General features: G+C 31.9%; 1 pseudogene; it reads right to left on the minus strand.

Annotated features, from left to right (window-relative positions):
* The window catches only part of LOC102896225, an 82742-nt pseudogene that overhangs the window by 53929 nt on the left and 6952 nt on the right, over positions 1–21861 (minus strand).

The raw sequence follows: 21861 nt of genomic DNA on the forward strand, positions 1-21861 counted from the left end.
AAACACATCCTATTTAGGGAAGAATTCGTGTCCTGACAGGCTAGGGCAGGTACCCCTATTGTCTATTGTCTGAGATCTCTCCTTCATAGTATATAACAGTGTATACAGCAGTCCCCTTACCTAGTTTTGCTCTCTGCAGTTTCAGTTGCCCATGAGTCAAAGGCTTTCTAAAAATATTAAATAGAAAATTCCAGAAATAAATAATTCATAACTTTTAAAATTTATGCTGTTTGAGTAACATGATGAAATCTCAAGCTCTTCCCCCACATCCTGCCTGGGACATAAATCATTTCTTTGTCCAGTGTATCTGCTCTGTATATGCTACCCGCCTGTTTGCTAGTTAGTAACCATGTGGTCAGAAGGTCAGTAGTGGCTTAACACGACATCACAATGCTGATGTCATTCACGTCATCTCATCACATGGGCATTGTATCATATTACATCATCTCAAAAAGAAGAAGAGTGAATAGAGTGTAAGATGTTTTGAGAGAGAGAGAGCCACATTCACATTATGGTATACTGTTATAATTTTTCCACTTTTATTGTTGTTCATCTCTTACTGTGCTTTTTTTATAAACTGAACTTTATCATAGGTATGTATGTACAGGGAAAATATAGTATGTAGGGTTGGGTACTATCTATGGTTTCAGGCATCCACCTGGGGCCTTGAAATGGACCCCCTGTGGATAAGAAGAGATTACTGTAATTGTATATTTTGTGTCATTACTGTTATATGTCACTTAACGAGGATAAGTTCTGGGAAATGCATCTTTAGGTGATTTTGTTGTGCAAACATCATAGATTGCTCTTAAACAAACCTCGATGGTATAGCCTATTATACACCTAGGCAATATGGTATAGCCTATTGCCCGTAGGCTATAAACCTGTAGAGCATGTTATTGCACTGAATACTACAGGCAATTGTAACACAATGCAAAGTATATGTGTATCTAAACATAGAAAAAGTACAGTAAAAATATAGTATAAAAGATAAAAAAATAGTACATCTGTATAGGGCACTTACCGTGAATGGAACTTGCAGGACTGGAAGTTGCTCTAGGTGTCAGTGAATGATGAATGAATATGAAGACATAGAATATTACTGTACATTACTGTAGACTTTATAAATATTGCATAGTTAGACTATACTAAATTTATTTTTTAAATGTTTTTCTTTTTTCAATAATAAATTAACCTTAGCTTACTGTAACTTTTAGATTTATAAACTTTTTAATTTTTTAAACTTTTTGATTCTTATAATAACACTTAGCTTAAAAAACAAAGATATTGTACAGCTGTACAAAAATATTTTCTTTTTTAGTATCTTTATTCTATAAGCTTTTCTCTGTTTTAATATTTTTTTTTTACTTTTTTAATTTTTTTCATTAAAAACTAAGACACAAATACACATAATAGCCTAGGCTCACACAGGAACAGGATCATCAATATCACTGTCTTCCACCTCCACATCTTGTCCTACTGGAAGGTCTTCAGGGACAATAAGATGCATGGAGCTGTCATCTCCTATGATAACAATGCCTTCTTCTGGAATATGTACAGGAGGTCCTGCCTGAGGCTCTCCCTGAGGTGTCACACTTTTCAGAAAGTGCTAAGACTTTACCAGCTATGACTCACTAGGCAATAGGAATTTTCCAGATCCATTATAATCTTATGGGACCACCACCATATATTAGGGCTGTCATTGACCTAATTGTCGTTATGTGGTTCATGACTGTATTTGATCTGAGACTTAGCATTCTAATAGCAGGTTCTGATGTGCTTATAATTATATTCCCAGCATTAGCCCAGGGCCTGGTACATGGCAAGAACAGAAATATTTACTGAATGAACAAATCATTTGAGGGCTGATAGCATCAGAGCAGCTAAATGGGAGGTATCATTTTGTAAGTGCCAAATTCAGAGCATAAAAATTCATATTGATTAATTTTGACATCTGTCATAGTTTCTTGTCAACCTGAAGTTTCTAGACATTCAGAGGGCCATGAATGTAGTGGGACTGCTCAAGATTCATTATTTCAAAAGCCCCAAAAGAATTATACAAAAAAAAAAAGACTGCACAAAATGATCAAAATACCAAATCTTTTGAATTGTGACAGATAGCATCATATCAGTACCTTAAGTTCAGCAAGGGCTCTTATTGGCTCTTGTATATGTCTGATAAATACCAGTGGGAAAAGTGTTATTTAAAGAAAACAGTTTAGAAGATAAAGTCCTTTATGACAAGATCCATTAAGGAGAAAAACAATAGAAGTGATGTCTGGAGATGTGCTGTAAGTTTGGGCAATAAAATAGAGGGGTAAGGGCATCAGCTATCAAATCTCAGCTCTGCCACCCAGCCAAGTTTCTGAAACCAATTGAATCTCAGGTGTAAAATAGGGATAACTTTATTCACTTTATATAAAATACCAACACAGTGCCTGCCAGAAAGTAGGCATTGTTAATAATGAGTCTCAATGTGGATAGTGGATAGCAGAATTAATAACGGTAATAGACATATGTAACCTATAACCCTCTTTTACTCAGATCTATAAATGGGATCTATAAATAGTATTTTTACATATGAGTTAGCATGCCTTTTGATAAATTTAAACTAAGCAGATAGAAATTATGGATCAGTGAGGGAATTTTGATCATCTTTATTGACTGAATTTCATGTTTTCAGTAAAAATTATATAAAACTGTATAAAATTTAGTTTTTATCATTTTACATTCAAATTACTTTTATCCTATGAATTTCTGACCATAATAAATTGAAAATAGTTTGTTTATTTTACATGCATTTTTAAGCTATTTTAATTTGATAAGTTTATAAATGCCATTTGTCTGCCTATTGTCTATAAATGGCAAAAATTTTAATCACTACTAAAAATTGCAAAATTTTCTCAGTGAACTTGTATTTCATACTAAGACAATAATATCTCAAGTGGATACACCTATAAAATTTTATAAATTTCAATAATATGTAGAAAGTGAAAGGAACTACAGAAATAAATCTTAATTTATTAGAAAAAAGTTTAATTGAACGACCATAATGAAAAAACTAACACAACGGTTTTAGCATTTCACACAAGGCTAAAATGGTTATCTTTTCTCCTTAGTCAATGCATACACATATTTCTTTCTGTTTTTGAAAGGAAGGACTTTCATGGTTTTACAAATCCAATAATATTTATTTTAACCCATATTCAATTATAAGCCATAGTAAGGATTTTACCTTTAAGTTCTCAAATGTGATGCCAGACCCTTAGAATGCAGAAAAAGACATTCAATGAAGTAGGACTCATACATTTCTAAACTATACACCAGTATGGACATTAAAAATGGGCTTCAGAGCGTCTATAAATTCTCTGAAAACTATATCCCAATAGTTGTGTATGTTTGCATTTTTGTAAAGAGAATATCAGAATTTAAAGGAGTCTCTTCCCCTAGTTCTTTGAGGTGAAGGCCATTTTATAAGAGGTATTGTTTTAGCTGAGAAGACAAATTTTCCATACTAATGAATCACATGTCTTAGAGGAGACTGACAAAAAAATAAATAAATAAATGATTATGTAAGTTTGGCTCATTTATAATGAAAAAAGCAGCAACATCTACTTTTCATTCATTTAGTCATTAAATGTGTATTGAGAACACAAGGTTCCTTTCTAAGCTCTAAAGATACTTATGGGGAAAAAAAAACAATAAAAATTCCTCTCATGGAGCTACATTCTAGAAATTGAGACAGACAATAAACAAAATCAATAAAAAAATATGTTATATATTCGAAAATGATTAATTCTAAAGAGACAAATAAAGAAGGAAATCAACCTAGAAACTGTAGTTATAGAAAAGATTGCGACTTTGGAAGCAATAGCCAGGAAAGCCTGAGATACAACAGGTTTGGGGAGTGTGTCATTCTAGGACCTCAGTTTTTGACATATCAAGTTAGATATGCCTATTGCAGTTGTGCAAGAGACAGTTTTATATATGATTCCAGATTTTAGGGGAGAGGTGTTGGCTAGAACTATAAATCTGGAGTCATGTGGGTAATGAGTATACACAGGGTATTTAAAGTCATGGGTTTATAGGTATTCACAAAGGAAGTGAATAAAAATTTTAAAAGATAAGAGTTCCAAGGACTAAGCTATGAAGTGATCCAAAATTGAGGGGCCAGGGAAACAAGAGGAACCTGCAAATTTGGCCAGCGAGCTAGAGGAAAAAGAGGTGAACATATAATACTGAAAAATAATTGAAAAAAAAAAGGTGTATTAACGCTGTTACATGCTACTGAAAATTTAAGTAATTTGGGACTGAGAATTGACCACTAGATTTAACAGCATGGAGATCATTGCTAACCTTGACGAGGTCATTCTCAGAGCCTGGTAGGAGTGAAACTTGACAGAGGATTGTAGGAAATAAATTTAAGACTATAAAAATTAACTTCCTTTTCAATGATTATTTCTGTAACAAGGATGGAAATGGGGCAGGGCCTGGCAAGAAAAGTAGAATCAAGAATGGGCTATTTTGTAGTCAAGAGAAATAACAACATACTTGTATACCGGTGGAAACAGCCTAAGAGATATGAGTAACTGATAATACAGTTCATAAGATGACTCACATTTTAACTTTCTCACTCTGGCTTAGGAGTGGGGAATAGATTTTAGGAGGACAAGAGTCTAAGCAGCTCAGACTAAGTAGCAAGAATGAAAGTGGTGAAAATTAATTAGATTCTGGATGGATTTTGAAGCTAGAAGGGAAAAATTTGGTGAAATAATTTCTTTGAGTAGGTGGCAGTTGATGAAATCTAATGAACAGTAGAGGCATTAGCTTTAAATAAAAACATGGAAGTTCAGCCATAAAAACAAGACAAAAGGGAATATAAATATGGATAGAGTTAAGTGCATAGATGGGGTCATGGAGCCTTGTAAATGTTTTCTTCTTTTGCTTCTATTTTCTCAATTACATAGAAAAATAATTATACACAAAGGATATGGGACATCAACATCTAGGAATGAAGTGAGGAAAGAGAAGAATGGGAAATTGTCATTAGGAGAATAGAAGATAGAATGAAATAAGAAATTATTGCTGGGCACTTTTAAAAGTTCATCTGAGGTTCATGATTATGAATTTAAAGAAAGATTAGATGTCAGGTTTTATGTTTTCCTTAGTTTATTTTCAGCTATATTGTTGCAAACTCACAGTTGGGGTTATCTAGGATGTAGTTCAGCCAGATAAATACAAGTGAGAGAGGGGCAATAAAGTTGATGGTATGTGCAAGGATGTGCTAGACTTCTGTTGTTACCATGACAAATTACTATAAACTTAGCAGCTTAAAACAATACAGATGTATTATCTTACAGTTGTGTAGTTCAGAAGTCTGATATGGATCTCACTGGGCTAAAATCAAGGTGTCAGCAGGGCTGCATTCCTCTCTGGAGACTTTAGGTGAAACTCCATTCTTTAAATGTTCCCATCTTCTAGAGATGGCCCACATTCCTTGAATCATGGTCCCTTTCTTCCATCTTCAAGTCCAGCAGTGGGATTGCATATCTCCATGCCTTTCTTCCATAATCACACCTCTCTCTAACTAGAGCAAGAAAATGTTCTCGCCTTTTAAGGATTTGTGATTATGTTGAATAACCTCTCCATTTTAATCTCCTTTCCATAATTGCATCCACAAAAGTTTTCTTTGCCATAGTTTTCTTGTCAAGTCAGAGCAAAGTTCTGATTTTCACAATTTTGCCAGTGTTTCTGTTACCTTCGTGAAGTGGATTTATGGAGGGCCTCACTCACTCTGCCATTCAAGAAATCCCACTCCTGCTCTCATCTAGAGAGTGGACTAGAAGGAGTCATTGATGGAAGAAGTTTCCAATTAGGTCATTATTGCAGTGTCCTGATGAAGGATGGTGATGCCTTGAGCTAAGTAGTTGCAGAGTTGTAAAGGTGAGAATTAAAGGGACTTGAGGTATATTTTTCCTTTTTATTGACTGACTCTAAAAATCTTGTTATACTTATTTTTCTCTATCATTCAGTCAAGGATTTTAGAGGAAGCCATAAAATTTTCATGCTTTTACTTGACATATATCATTAATTCATAGGCTAATAAAGCCTAACTCCTATAACTTTAACCTATTGTTAATAGTTACTTTTAACTCTTAGTTTGTAAGCAATAGAAACTTGCTTATATTAGCAGCATGTTCTCATGTAAGTCTATCCAAATTTGTATTTGCATTCTTACTTAAACATAAGTTTTCAGTTATTGTATAATTCCCAGACACTTGTTATATCCACACCTTGTTCTCCTCAGTTCAGGTATACACATCCATGTGGTCTGACTGCTCCAGTGAGAGTCACAGCTTAGACAAATAGCCTCTCTCTGATCCTTAAGGCTTTCTGGAGTAGGAAAGCCTGTCCCATATGTTTGATTACATTTATTTTTCTCCTCGTGCCCCTTAAAAATGAAACAAATAGGTTTTAACTCAACTCGAGTCAAAGCATTAGTGCCAAAACACATTGGTAAAGATTTTTACAAATATAGAGTGACCAAGTGAAAGATTTTTAATTTTGGAAACATATTTTGGTAAACATTTCCTTGAAAGCATAAAACCAAACATTCTTTTTCCTTCTATACCCCTCAATTGTAATTCACATCTTATAACGACACTAACAGAGAATTTAACACCACAGTTTCTCTATAGAAACCAATGCCTATTCATGTATCATGCCATCTATTTCTTTCTTTACAGGATAAACATCAAACACTGATGACCTCATTCAATCTTAGAGATTGACATTATGTAGGGTACAGAATTAATACTAGGAATATGATGTATTATGTTTCACTACTTTTCTCCTAATTAGAGATAAAGTAGACCAACGAAAGCTTCAGCGAAGTTGTATATTTTTTGAATTCATGTAGAAGTCTGTTCTAAGTCACAGTAAGTCAAATCTATAAACGTTCTGCATATAAATTACTATAATTAAGCCTAAGAGATAATTTGAACAAACGCTAAGTAAATTTTTTTTTTCTCTTATCTGACTTCACTCTTATCTGTGATCATGACTGGATTTATTTTTATTATTTTCATTATTTGACCTTACACTTGAAGATTTTCTTCAGAGAATAGAAGGAGTCTCTAATGAGTTATTTATTTTTATGGTTCAATTTTTAAAACAAATAGCTATAAATTTAATACCTACTACCAATATTTAATAGTACATTCATTTCTTTTCATAATTGGATAATATATTTATATTTGTTTTCTAATTTGGCATTAGGAAATAAAGATAATACCCATATTTTTAGTTTCCTATAAAAATTTTGTATTTACACACGTGAGCTTTATAAGGACAAGTATTTCTCAACATATGAGAACTAAGTTTCAACCGGGGCTGTGATGGTAAAAATCTCTGCCCAAGGAACTATCCCAAAGACTCAAAACACTAACAAGAAGCTTCTATTTTATGCCTTCTTTACATCTATGTTCAGCCTGGTCTTTGTGTCTTCCCCATTACTGGTGCCTTTATGTTCTCTAGCTATTATGCCTCCAGGTAATCTACTGATGCTTCTACTTAATACTTTATTATTTGCCCCACAGCATCATGATGTGGTTTGTAATAGAATTTAGAATATATTTTTGCTAATGAAAAATAGCTGAGAGACAATCTAGGCTCTTCTATTTTGTAGGCAAAAATATTGAAACCTAGAGACTTGTAGGAACTTGTTCAAGTTTAGACATTGTGTTGAGGCAGAAACAAGAATTGACTTAATGTCCTCTTTAAAGCAATTCAGAGTTTATTACATTTCAAATAACTCAAATAACTCTATTCCAATGGCTACTTTTAAATTAACGTATCAAGTTAAACCATGCCAAATGATAGCAGGAAAGCACACAAAATATATACTCTAAAATCAAGCCACTTTCACTCTGGCAGATGTGCATGCCACATGCATAAAGTAAATATAAATGAAATGAGAGCAGTCAGTATAACATATATGACTGTCACAGAACCTGTGCAGAAAATAAGCATTCCTAGAACTTTGACAAATTAAAGAGGGAAATTAAGAATAATAGCTACCAAATGTAATGAGCCACTTGTAGACATGATCCATCCTAAAGAGCAGAGAGAAAATAGGTGAAGTAAATTCCCATCAGAGTGACTATGGCAGTGTCAGCTATCACCACTGTTAAGCCTAATCATAACAATAAATAATTCCATAGCTTAATCAATTCTAGAAATGGATGGAGTTTACTGTAAACAAATCAGTTGTACTGCAACCTGTCAGAAGAAAAAAATATATCAGCTTAAGGGGATTTATCAGAAAGGTATTTATTTGTTTCTGCTAAACTCTCTCAAAACTCATTTCCTTTGGCTTCACTCTTTTCTATACAGACTTCTTTATTAATAAAGCTGTCATTCTTCTTGAGAGGACAAGGTCCTGCAGAATAAGGATCTGAAATTAATTAGGAAAATGGAGTCAGAGACTAGAGAGTCTGTCAGTTTTTAACCTATGTATATAAAAAGCACTAAATCTGAAGATGATAATAATTTTGGAATTAAAGGAGAATTTACTGTTCTGAGGCAGAGCAATATATAAGACTTCATTGCCTAGATAAATTTACCTTATGACTAGTCACCTCTCTGCTCTTTTTCCATATTCACTGCATTCATTCACCTTACTGTCAGATTGATATCTAAAATACTCTATTATTGGGAGAACAGTGATCTGGAGGTGAGTGAACATCTAGTATTTCAGTGGCTGCAAAAAGAAATAAAAGTTTCCATGGTGAATTAATAGGCATTCTACCTTATATATATATATAAGGCAGAATAATTTAAATTGAGCCATTACAGTTTGCCTCTGGATTAAAGCTACCATTTTCTTTTCTCAATGTATTAGTTCACTAAATTCAAGATGTGTTGTAATTTTTTTTAAGACAAGTTGTGAATTTTAAAGTTTAGTAAGTGGCATTCTCTGAGCAGAGAGCGCTGGCCTTGGCCTCACACTGGCATTTGGAGTTAGCAAAACCTAAAGATACCAGACTGTATTTTTCTACCTACTATTCATGCTGAAATATATATTAAACTAGAAATATATATATATTTCTAGTTTAACAACTCTTTCTCAGCCTTCTCAATATTCTAGACTTACAAATCTGAGGTAGGGCCCACAAAATGTATTCATTCCACTCTGTATTCACACATGCGAAATTCCACCCAAGTGAAGAGCTAGCTTTCTTGTGTCCTTTCAACTCTTCATAAATGCTACCATAAAACTGATGCAGATTTTTTTTTTTTTAAATCAGAAGTGTGGGAAATAAAAGTGAAGTTTTAAAACATGAGAAGGTAACAGTCAAAAAAATAAAGCTGGCTCTATGTATTTGTTTCTCCTATTTGCTCTCAAAACTCCTAAACTCTTTTAGCTTTATTGTCGCTGATACAGACTTCTTTATCAATACATTTGCCCTTCTTTGAAAAGGTAAGCTCCTGAGAGATAAGAAATCAGTACTAATCTTTCTTGTAAAGCTCTAGAATCTGGCGCAATGCCTGCCATATAGTAGCTACTAAATAAATATTTAATAATGAAAAAATAAATGAATAAATTTAAGTTTCTGACAAAAAGGAATAATTCATTCTTTCTTATATAGCTCATTATACTTATAGGATATCTAAGTAATCATTGTCAATAACAAAGAGCATGGATCGAATACTCATTTGGATAATATAGTCTTATTTAAATAATGAGAAAGCATTCTCTTTTTCTCTCTCTTCTGAACTAGAAGACTCCTTTAGTAGAAAGCATTGAAGACTGAAATAGAATTCAAGATAATTTGTTAATAAACACATTAAAGGAGGAGGATGATTACATATTACATATCAGTGAAGAAGATATGGAAGAAGGTAAATAAAGAGAAAATCTGATTTATTTTGTCTTAGATTCCTCCAGAAGTTTGACTCAAATATTAGTCATAAATTAGTTTCTTGCCTTGTGTACTGATTAGAAAAATCTTGACATTGTAAACAGCTTACTTTATAATTCATCATTAGTAAATATCAATTGTCCTTACTTCCATTACTCTTAGACATTAGATATAGTATGAGTTAATGTGGATCATTTATTGCAACACCTGTGTAACTGTATAAGAGGAAAAAAGTTGTTGTTGGGCATGATAGTACAGCATTAATATTGGTACTGTTACAATTGTAGGCAATTAAAAGAGAGCAGGTGTTTTCCCAGCAGATGTCTGTGATAAGCAAAAATCACTTCTCTCATACTCAAGTAGGCCATTGCAACTATTAGAAAGATAGTTTGGAAAATTAGAAAGTTCCCATTTAATACAAGTGGGAGCTTGACTATGACTCTGTAATAACTTTTAAATGGGCTATGTTGAATAGCTGTATGTTATCGGTGATTCTCATAATTTTTACTGTCTGACTCTGAAGACATCCCTTCAGTATTTTCATGCTACAGACTATGTCTTGTCTTTTCTTGTCCTAAAGTTATGATCATTACCAAACTATTGTGAGTGCCACAACTCCAACCTCACTTTAAAAACTGGCGAAAGTAATTGTTGGATTATTTCAAAGTTTCGCTACTTTTAGACAAAAAAAAAAAATGCTATTGAAGCCATGAAAATATCAATTTTCACAGCCACCTCGATATTCTTTTTTAAGAATTTCAGCTCCAGATTTTTAGGATCATTGATGGAAATTAAATGCAAACTACAATTATTTTTTGCACTTCTAATCCAGGATCAACATTTTGATCATTACATTCCTGATCCCACTTTTCAAGTTATATTTTCAAATGTAATGTGATGTTTCAGTGACCTCTGTCTTTAACAAGAATTATGATAATGTGATGTTTTCAAAACAGACATTAAGATAGCTCATGCTGACATAACTAAAACTAGTTCCACTCTTTAAGGCAAGTTGCCATGTGGCCTTAATCTCTATAGTATCAGATAGTTGGTAGTTATTTTCCCTACTTGTTTGACTTAGCTTGAAAATCCAATATCAAACCCTCAGCATGAACAGTAGGTAGAAAAATGCAGTCTGGTATCTTTAGGTTTTGCTTACTCCAAATGCCAGTGTGAGGCCAAGGCCACAGCGCTCTCTGATCAGAGAATGCCACTTACTAAACTTTAAAATTCACAACTTGTCTTAGAAAAAATTACAACACATCTTGAATTTAGTGAACTAATACATTGAGAAAAGAAAATGGTAGCTTTAATCCAGAGGCAACCTGTAATAGCTCAATTTAAATATTTCTGGTGATTCTGTTCAATTTAGCAAACCTTTACTATACTTTATGCAAAATAATATAGTAATTATAGTGAGGTGAGGGCATGAGCAGGGAGCAAAACAAAGTAAAGCACAAATCCTGACTTCAAGGTGTCTATAGTACAGTGGTTTCTTGGATAGAGATAGCAATAAAATACTTTTTGTAATTTTTATCTTATGATTTGGGTATTTGTTGTTTGTTTATTTATTTGTATATTAGAAAAACTTCTCTTGCTTCTTTACCTACACATAACACTTCCAACACCAGATGTGTGATTTCTCCACACATCAAGTAATTCTGTGACATCTGCTGGATGTCCTACAATTCAATTCATTTTTAACACTATCTACCTGGAGTTAGCATCAGATTCTACAGGTTAAGGGCTCAGTACCACAAAACTACCACCACCACTTCCCATTTCAGATAGCCAATCATAAGTCCAGGTTGTCACTTGTGCTTCTGACCAGCTGACTATAAATTCGAGGTTCCCATGAACCCCTCCTGAAAATAAGGCATGAGGTTGAAACTTCCAAGCTTCTAATCATGGCTTAGTCTTCCTCTAACCTAGGGAGTTCTAAGGGATTTAGGAGCTCAGTGTCAGAGGCTCCTATCACTCAGGAAATTACAAATGTCTTAGGAGCTGTGTGTCAGGAACTGAGCTAGATAGATGATAGATAGATGATAGATAGATGATGATATAGATAGATGATAGAAAGATAGGTGATAGATAGATAGATAGATAGATAGATAGATAGATAGATAGATAGATAGATAGATAATAGATCTTATTTCACAGTTTATTAAATGCAGACTATGCTAAATTACAATGGAAATTCAAGAAAGCAATAAGTGGTCATAACTGTTGGCTTTTCTCAGAAAAAGCTTTATGAATGAGGTGGCATTTTAAAGAATGGTGGAAGTCAAAAAATCAAAAAAGGTAAAGTAAAACAGAGTAAGGAGAGATATAGAAGCATTAAGAGAAGTATATTAGTAATAGAAGTATAGCAGCAATAATAATACATAGTGTGTTGAGAAAGCATTCAGGTGTCCAGATTGTAGCATAGCATCCATGAAGAAGAATAACAAGAAATGAATCTGAAGAAGCAAGTGGAAACCAGACTACTGAGTACTTTAAAATGCAGCCTGACAAATTTGAAGTGTAGGCAATGGGGAGTTATTGACAGTTTCTATTTTGTTTGTTTTTAGCGGGTAGGTAAAGTTATTGGAGTTCTACTTTAGAAAGAATTAACTTGTAGTCTTGTGCAGGGTAGAATCAGTGAGAGTAGAAGTAAAACAGGAGGCCATTATTCTATCCTGTAAAGAGACAAATCCTGAATCAAAATGAGATAGTAAAAACAGAAAGAAGGGAACTAATGTGAGTGAAATTATTTCCCTTTTTGAGATCTTAAAAGAAAATTTTTCCTTATCTACATTACATTTATTATCTTGTCATATTTTAACAATGAAAGTATGTCATTAACATCTTCTGCAGTAATTTATCTTGCTATATACAAAAATAGTTTGCTTGCAATGTGAATTTTTATATTCTTTGCACTCTTTGTATATGTAAAAACGCTAAAGGTTGGAAAAGTGTTAGAAATTAAAGAGATATTTAATGGTCAAACATTCATATTTAGAGCTTTACATTTGTTGCGTTTTGGAGGTTTTTTTAAGGATCGTTTTTGGGTTCCAAACTAGTAGCTGAAAGAATAAGAGTTAGAAGCAATATACATGTAGGATAGACAATGAGTAAAAGGGAAGAAACTCAATACATAGTGACAGGCAGACCTAATTTGAATGATGGACAAGAGTGCTATAATAAACTTGTTGGTAAATTGAGGCATAAAGAGAAAGGCTAGCCAACTGAGAGTAGAGAAATCAGTGAGGTAAAGAAGAATGTCTTCATTCATTCATTTATTCACTATCTCATGACTTAGCCGTGGCCTGGATAATTTATTTGGCAGGAAAGAAAAGTGACTTTAATATATTTTTAATCAGAGCTATTAAATATTTAGTATAAACATTTTTGAAATGTTTTCTTGCTATTGAAGTATTTGCAAAACATAAGAAAACATACCACGATTCAAAACAATCTTCCAAATAGTTATTTCCTTTAATAAATTCATACTGTGAATAAAATGGAATGATGGTGTTACTTAGAACACTCCTTAAAGTAGCAAAAACTTGAACACTGTAAATTTCTAATTATTTTGGTTATATATGCTGCTATTCACATATTAATTACATCTTTAAAATTATTTTATAGTGATCTATTTATCAACATGAGAAAATATTTAATAATATATTATTAAAATTTTAAAGGAAGGCTAAAATTTGCATAATATGATCTATCCTATAGTGAGAGAAAAAATATATAATGCATCTGTATATACATATACAGATATACATATATATGTATATAGTATATGTTAAGATTATTTTTAGAATCTCAGTAGCAGTTATTTCTGAAAGAAAGACTTAAGAATGATTTTTACTTACATATTTTCTAAATATAATTTTACACTTTGAAATAAAATATATATTTTAAGCTTGTTGATTTAATTTGAATAACTTTCTATTTTTAGGAGATATTCAAGATGTGAAATTTTTCAAATAAGGTAGACATGCTTTAAAACCAATGAAAAGAAGCACACACATTTATTCTAATTCAGGCTTGTTCCACAGTGCCAAATATGTGCATCACATGACTAGAATAAATATGAGTGAAATGAGAACATCAATATCATATATATGAATGTCATGAAACCCATTGCTATCAAAGCACATGGGGAAAAGTGAGGTACTCCCAGAACTTTAACAGGATGAAGAATGAAATCTAGTCGAATAGCAATCAAATATAATAAACCACCTGTGGGGACCACCACTCTAATAAGGAGAAGGTGAATAGATGAATAAAATACTTTGGTTTGGCCAGATTTACCAGAGAGACTAGAGCAGACTCATAAAAATCAAGTCATCTCCAGCTGTAATCTAATCCTAAAAATGGATGAGGATGTATCACAGTTTTTTACAAAACTGTTGAAGCTTACCGTTGCCATAACAGAATTTGCCCTATACAAAATACTTTCCTAATATGAGCTTCTCTTAAAGGACCTTTTAACTGAAATCATAAAGGCAAAAAATAATACCCATACTGGACCTCACCTTTTACAAAATATATTTCGTTAATCATATATTTTAGTACTTTTAAAAATATTTTCTTTTCACGTAATTGTAGATTTACTCATGATTGTAAGAAAGATATAAAGAATAACCTACATTCTTCACCCAGTGTCCCCCATCTTGCATAACTATTAGTACTATATCACGACTCAGAAATTAACTTGATAAAATCCATTTGCCTTTCTCAGATTTCATCAGTTTTATATACTGTCATTTGTATACATATGTATATTTAATTTTATCTAATTTTGTCATCTGTGTAGATTTGTATGACACAAGATACAGAATAATTCTATCTTCGAATACCTTCAGCTATCCTTTTTTAACACAATCACCTTGTTCCTCTGCTGATCTTGACCCCTGTCAACCACTGATCTCTTCCTCATTTTATTAATTGACATTTCAAGAACACTGTATCACTGTTATCTTTTGAGATTGGCATTTTTCATTTTTCTTTTGAGAATCATCTAAGATGTTGCAGGCCTCAAATGTTTGTTTTTATTTTTTGCTGAGTAGTATTCAATGGTATCAGTGATTCCTCCCACTTTATTCTTTTTCAAAATTGTTTTTAGCTATTCTAGTTTGTTCGCCTTTCCATATAAATTTTAGAATCATTTTGTCTATGTCTAAAAACCCTGCTAGAATTTTGAAAAGAATTGCATTAAACTTATAGATAAATTTTGGGAGAAGTAACATCTTTTCTATGTTGAATGCAACATGTCTCTCCACTTATTTAGGTCTTTTTTTGTTATTAGTATTTTTTAATTTTCAACATAAAGATACTGTACGTATTTTATTATATTTATACCTAAGTATTATATTTTTATTAGAGTGATTATAAATGTTCCACACAAGTGCATTATTAACATAGAGAAATAGATTGATTTTTGTTAGTCTTATATCCTGCAACCAAAACACTTATTAGTTCTAGGATATTGTTTTTTGTTTGTTGGTTTTTATTTTGTTTTTGTGGATTTCTTGGGATTATTGACATAGATAATCATGCCATTTATAAAGAGAGAGAGTTAACGTTTTCCTTTCCAAATTATATGCCTTTTATTTCTTTTGCTTAGTTTTATTACTTTTTAAAAATGTGTTATTACAGATAGACAATAAAGATACCAAAAGGTCTAACAATATATACCTGAACAATTTGATTGGATTATGGAAAGAAAATAATTGTAAACTTTCTCTAAACTATTTTATTTTATAATCACTTTAGGTTAGTTCCAAACAATAACATTAATAACGTAGGAGATACAGTTTCAGTTAGCAGATTTTGCTCAACTGTATCAAGTATGTTGTTAAAAAAAAAAAAAAAATCCAGAGAAACAAATTAGCCTGAAAACGGCTTTTATAAACTTGAGAAAAAATATTTTCCAAATAAAAATGAAAATAACTAATTAATATTCAGATTTAGAAAGAGAGAGGATTGGGGTTAAACAGAGAGTGCTCCTATAATTTATCATTCAAATTTGGATACTTTTGTTCTGGAAAAATTCTTAGAATTGAATGCTGGGAAAACAGCCATAAACAAGGACTTCCCTGGGAAAACTCATGTGTAGTTCTTACATCAGATACCACTATTGACTCCTGTGTGACCTGAGGCAAATTATTGTCATCCTCTATATTTCACTTCACCAAAGGACGTTTGCCTTCAGTAAACACTTGAATTGTCGAAGTGAAAATAAAAACATGTTAAGTTCAGGATTCTAATTTCAGAAAGATTGCCATTGAGTGATTAAGTAAATAAAAGCATTTTTTATACAGTAGAACCTTGTCATTACTAGATTTAATATTCATATTTTGACAGTTACTACATGTTAAAAATTTACAAACAATAATTTGTCATTTTACAGAGGTATTTGAATTATGATACATAAAGTTTTGGGATCTGGATAAGGAGTGGGGTTTGAAAAGGAATATTTAGCTAGTTAAATTAGCCAGTCAGACTGTTCATCAACTTATCATCTGCAATTCAATGAGGATTTGCTTTGTCCACTATTTCTTACCTTGTTAACAATTCATAGGGAATAGCAAGGCCTGTTAGTATCAGTGATTTCCGAGATTTAGGTTAAAAAAATTTTTTTCTAAGTTTTCTTCTCTCATTAACAACTAACTTTTTAGAAATAAATCAAAATAAACAGATTTAGATCTAATATTTGAATCTATTATAGTTTATAATCTTAATCAAGTGGTTTTTATCTTAATCACTTCAAATACAAGTGAATATTCTCATTTATCACCACAAGTTAATTATAATCAAGAGTTCGGATCTGTTTATGAAAATAAAGCTCTATAAATTTTTGTTTTGTAAATGTCTAAATGAGAGAAATAAAGTAATATTAGAGTTTAATTTTCTCTTAGCAATATCTTCGAAAATAAAATTTCATACAAACCTAGCTTTGCCTTTGCACTGGGGAACTCTTGCTTTGCCAGATAATTGGAATCAGGGCTTCAGAATATGAATTTATTATTAATAGGTTTAAGACAGCATGTCCCAAAGTGTGGTACATAAAATATTGGCCAGGAGAGATGTTCTAAGGCAAAGGTTTTCATTGATTAGTTTAGTTTGGAATAAAATATATAAATCACTTTTTGAGGTTACTACCTATTATTTTATTAAATTATCTATGAAGTCCTATAGTACTAAAACCTATTAACCTTTGTTTAATACACTTTTTCTAATTTATTTTATTGTTAAACATTGTTCTGGAATAACAAACATTAGTTTTCATAGTTTTTTAGAATTTATGCTGGGAAGTGCTAATATAGGACATGCTGGCCTCACTCATTCAGTGTTTACTTCTCAGAGGTTTGGAGGGTATTAAGTGTGCTTGGGATCTTTTCCTCTCCTCTCAGTCCTTGTTCCTCTAGATACAATGACATAACCTTGTACCATTAATGGTCTCTCAGTACCTGACTGGATGACTAGTAAACTAATCTGAAAACCATTTGTGCTAATGTACTGCTGAACAATTTTTATTGTGTAAATGCTTCACAGCTAACAGCAAGTCAACAACTATGAGCACTTATATGCATAGTACAGTATTTTACCAATGTTTATTTTCTCCCACCCTCACCTCCTCTGTTTCCAATACTTAGACCCAACCAAATTAAAATTGTAAGCACCTCAGGAATTGTTATAGACTTAAAAAGCTATTTTGGAGCCAGCAAACTTTCAACTTCCCATTTATTAGACCATTTGAATAACTGGTCACTCTATAAAGAAGAAAAAAATATCTATTCAAACAAATGACATTAAATTCTAGCTGCTTTAGTCAACTTTAATGTAACGCTAAGATTACTGCAATTTGAGAATATCTCTTAATTTTAGTTTTCTTATATATATCAAAGGATGGCAATATAGCATCTTACAGATGCAACAGCAGTGAATTAATGTCATAATTTTACATTACTGAGAACTGTTGTTTTTTTAAAACATGTTTACCTAATATATTATTTTTAAGGAAACTACCAAAATGAAAGAATTCCTTTTTGAATATTTTGTCAGCTTCTTATAATCATTCTAATCATTATTCTGCTATTTTATAAGCCTTCCAAAAATCAAATTCCTCTTAACAGAACATTTGCTGCACTTCATTTTTCTTTTTACATTAATGAAAGTTAGTGCATACATCTCTCTTCCCAAAACTATCATATCAAAATCTTTATGTGAAACTGTCAATTTTAGTATTTTAGCAATAACCATGAAATCAGTTGAGTCCTCTTTCAATAAAAACATGTTAAAATTTTTGATTCAATTCTTTCCTGGAATAGCTCTATATTTACATGGTCATTCCTAAGTTTCCTAACTCTAAATGATACTTTTTCCGGTTAGTCTTTTATAACTAGCCAAATCAACATTTGACATTTTAAAATATAACAAATATCAAAAGCAAAATGAATTTTTCTTTTATATCTATTTTTGACCCTTAGATATTTTCCTAAAGTTTATAAAATTTCACTTTCTGCTTACATTTCTTTCAACAAAGAATTAACAGTTTGAAGCATTGAAGAGACTTCTTAATGAAATAACAAAATATAAAATATTACTGACATTATTATGAGCCAAAATTACATTTACCTAATCTTATGTTCTTAAGATACATAATGGAAACTTCTTTAATCATTCTGGTGCATTTTATATTTTATTTTCAGATCACACAAAATGCTTTCTTTATTAGCCAAGGAAATGTCTATGTCTGCATCTTAGAAAATATCTATGTCTCTTACTACATACAGACCTGGAGCAGATCATTTCAATAAATATTTAAGAGCAAGCTTGGTAGGATTTTCAAGAATACGGGTGTTGAGACCAGTTAATTAGAATGGGGATTTTGTAAGAATTTGCTCAGGGAGTTAAGTTATAAAATAAAAAATGATTAGAACTATAAGCAAAGTTTAGGTAATTCTCTCATTCTGTCTTTCTGAGAAAAAATCTGTGATTCCTGCCTAGTTACCGTACATTCTTTCTAACAAATGAAATTAACTCTTAATTAAACCTAGTTCATGGTATTTTATGTACCACACTTTGGGTACATTATCTAGACGTATTAGCCTGGTATTCAGGTACCTTACTTAGAATTAGATATTCAGATACTAGTGCTATGCTCTGGGACACTTGGGATCTTCAAGTTGAAAACATGTGAACAATAGATTTGGGTAGCTGAAGCTTTCGGCTAGAGAAGCTCTGGATACAATTTCTTGACAAATGTGAAGATATATTTTTACCACTACATGCAATACCTCAAATTTAATGCCCAAGATTGTTTGACTCTTGTTTTCAGGGAGCAAGAACTTGTTAAGTTATCTCAAATAACTCAGAAGTTGTTATAAGAATAAATATTATGGTGCATACTTATTAGGTTGTGTTTTTGGACCTTCTTCTCTGAAAACTACCTACTTTTAACAGTGGAGTCACTCCTATAGTCCTTGTTTTGTTGTATAACTCTGCTTCCTAGGTATTTCATATAGTAAGATACCTAAAAAACAAACAACAACAACAAAAAACTGGGCTAATTAAGTGTTTTTGCCTACAAATCAGTAAATTTTAAACTAAATGATATAGAGATTGAGTTTATGCAAGCTGTTACATTAATGGCAGCATATTAAAGGAGTTTTTATAAAATCTTGCTTTTACTGTATCTAGTGGCCCAACAATTCATTGGATTAGAATCAATGATAGGTCCTGGTATTTGATAATAAGTTCATATTCTATGTAAATTATTTGTAGCCATAAGAATCTTAACTTACATATATGCACATGCAAGTCCATAAAACAATAAACAATCAAAGCTGAACAACATGTACTGAGAAAAGCCAGAAATCTGGATGAATCTAGGATCTATGGTAATACCTACCCTAAAATTTTCACTTGATGGCCTATCATTGATGAGGCTCAGTTAAACTTTGTAGTCCTTCATGGGTCAATCTATGCCAGCATTTCTCAATCTCTACCATGTGCTTTTCTCTGGCTAATAGCATCTGCTAGAGAGAAAAATTACAAATGGCCTGAGGGAACCTAGGCATAGTATCTGTCTTAGCAATATTAATTTCTTCAGAAAATGGAAGATTCTAGTTTGGAAGGCCGAAGTCAATAGACAAATGGCGTGAGGAATGAGGAATATGTTCTAGGTATAACTAGTATTTCTTATTTAAAAATATTTACTTTCAGAAAAGAGTATTTGATTCCTTTTCAACTGCATAGTAGATCTTGTAAACTGAAGATATTTATATATCAAAATATCTTAAAACCCACAATATATGTCTTTTGTAAGGCAAATAAGTAGATAAAGCCTCTCAACAGTCTTAAAGTGTTGTATGTTTTGTCTTGCTTAAAGAACATATAGAATGGGGAATATCAAAGGGCATCATAGAACAAAGAAACAATAAGCTATAATCCAAATATGGATTAATTAAATGTGTATGATTTGTACAAATCACTTAGTCCACCATTGCAGAAAGCACAACTGTCCATCTACACACTTCTTGTAATGAATCTACCATTGACCACAATATGGGACTACTCTTTTTAAATTATTTTATAGCACAAATGAGTAACCCAGCCATGTCATGTCCCCTCCCTTAAGTCCTGTTTTGCAGAAATACTAATAAGCACTGTATAATTTATTGACAATTTCGTGTGGGAAATAGAATATACCAAAAGTCCACAGAAAGCTCCTTGAAATCATCCGTAGAAATTTCTGTTCTCCAAATTTCCTCTGAAGCCATGCTACCACCAAGGAGTCTAGTTACTTTACCTTTACTCAAGTAACATGTATCCTTGCTTTCTCTTGTCTCCTTCATCTTGGATTTTTTGTGACAGTCCTCTGAATTGCTCAACCCTGTTTATTACAATGACTCGTTTCCCAGCTCTTACCTAATACTTACATCACCCCACCCATCAGATGGTTCTGGAAAGTCTCTCTAATTAAGAGCATCCATTCTTCTTAGAAAGTAAGAAATTATAAATGAAATTTTTATTTGCTACACCGAAAATTAATTTTATTAATTCCCCTTAATAGTTTTTCCTTCCTCCAACTCCTTATCTACTCATAATCTATCCTAGCCATGTTTTTTTTTTCTATTTTGTCTACTTAATGAACACAAGTTAGGAGAATATGTTAACTGAAAATAGTAATTAAATTATTGATTCGGTAATGAAGAGATGAAAGGATACAAGCAAATGTTATCAGGTAAATACAAAGAAAAAATGCATTTATTAATATATATGGAAGTAGCCTCAATGGTATCGGCTAATGTGTGTGCTATAAATCTTTCATACTAAATGAAAATGCAACTTATCAAAATTTGTAGGATGCAGCAAAATCAATGCTTAAGGAGAAATTTATAACATTGACTGCATGTATTTAAAAAAAAGAAATATCTAAAAGTCAATCATCTGTTTCTACCTTAGAAAACTTGAAAAAGAACAAAGAAAGTCCAAAGTAAGAAGAAGAAAAGAAATAATAAAAAAGTAGAGCAGAAATCAATGAAATCAGAAACAGGAAAATAATAGATAAATTAAATAAAACCCATATCTGTTTCTTTGAAATAATTAATAAAATTGATGATCTTCTAGCTAGCCTAACCAAGGGGAAAAAAGAACTGACATAAATTACTAATATCAGAAATAAGTGAGAGGCCATCACAACTGATCCCATAGACATTAAAGGATAATAAAGAAGTATGAAAAACTTTATGTACACTTGGATAAAATGGACCAATTCCTTAAAGACACAATCTATAAAACTCATACAAAAATAACTAGAGAATCTAAACTGGCCTATATGTATTAAAGAAATTGAATTAATAATTTATAAACTTCTAAAATGGAAAGCACCAGTACCAGATGGATTTATTGGTGGTGAATTCTACTAAATATTTAA

Source organism: Pteropus alecto, unplaced genomic scaffold, assembly GCF_000325575.1.
Source record: "Pteropus alecto unplaced genomic scaffold, ASM32557v1 scaffold3, whole genome shotgun sequence".
In the NCBI taxonomy this organism is placed as follows: Eukaryota; Metazoa; Chordata; class Mammalia; order Chiroptera; family Pteropodidae; genus Pteropus; species Pteropus alecto.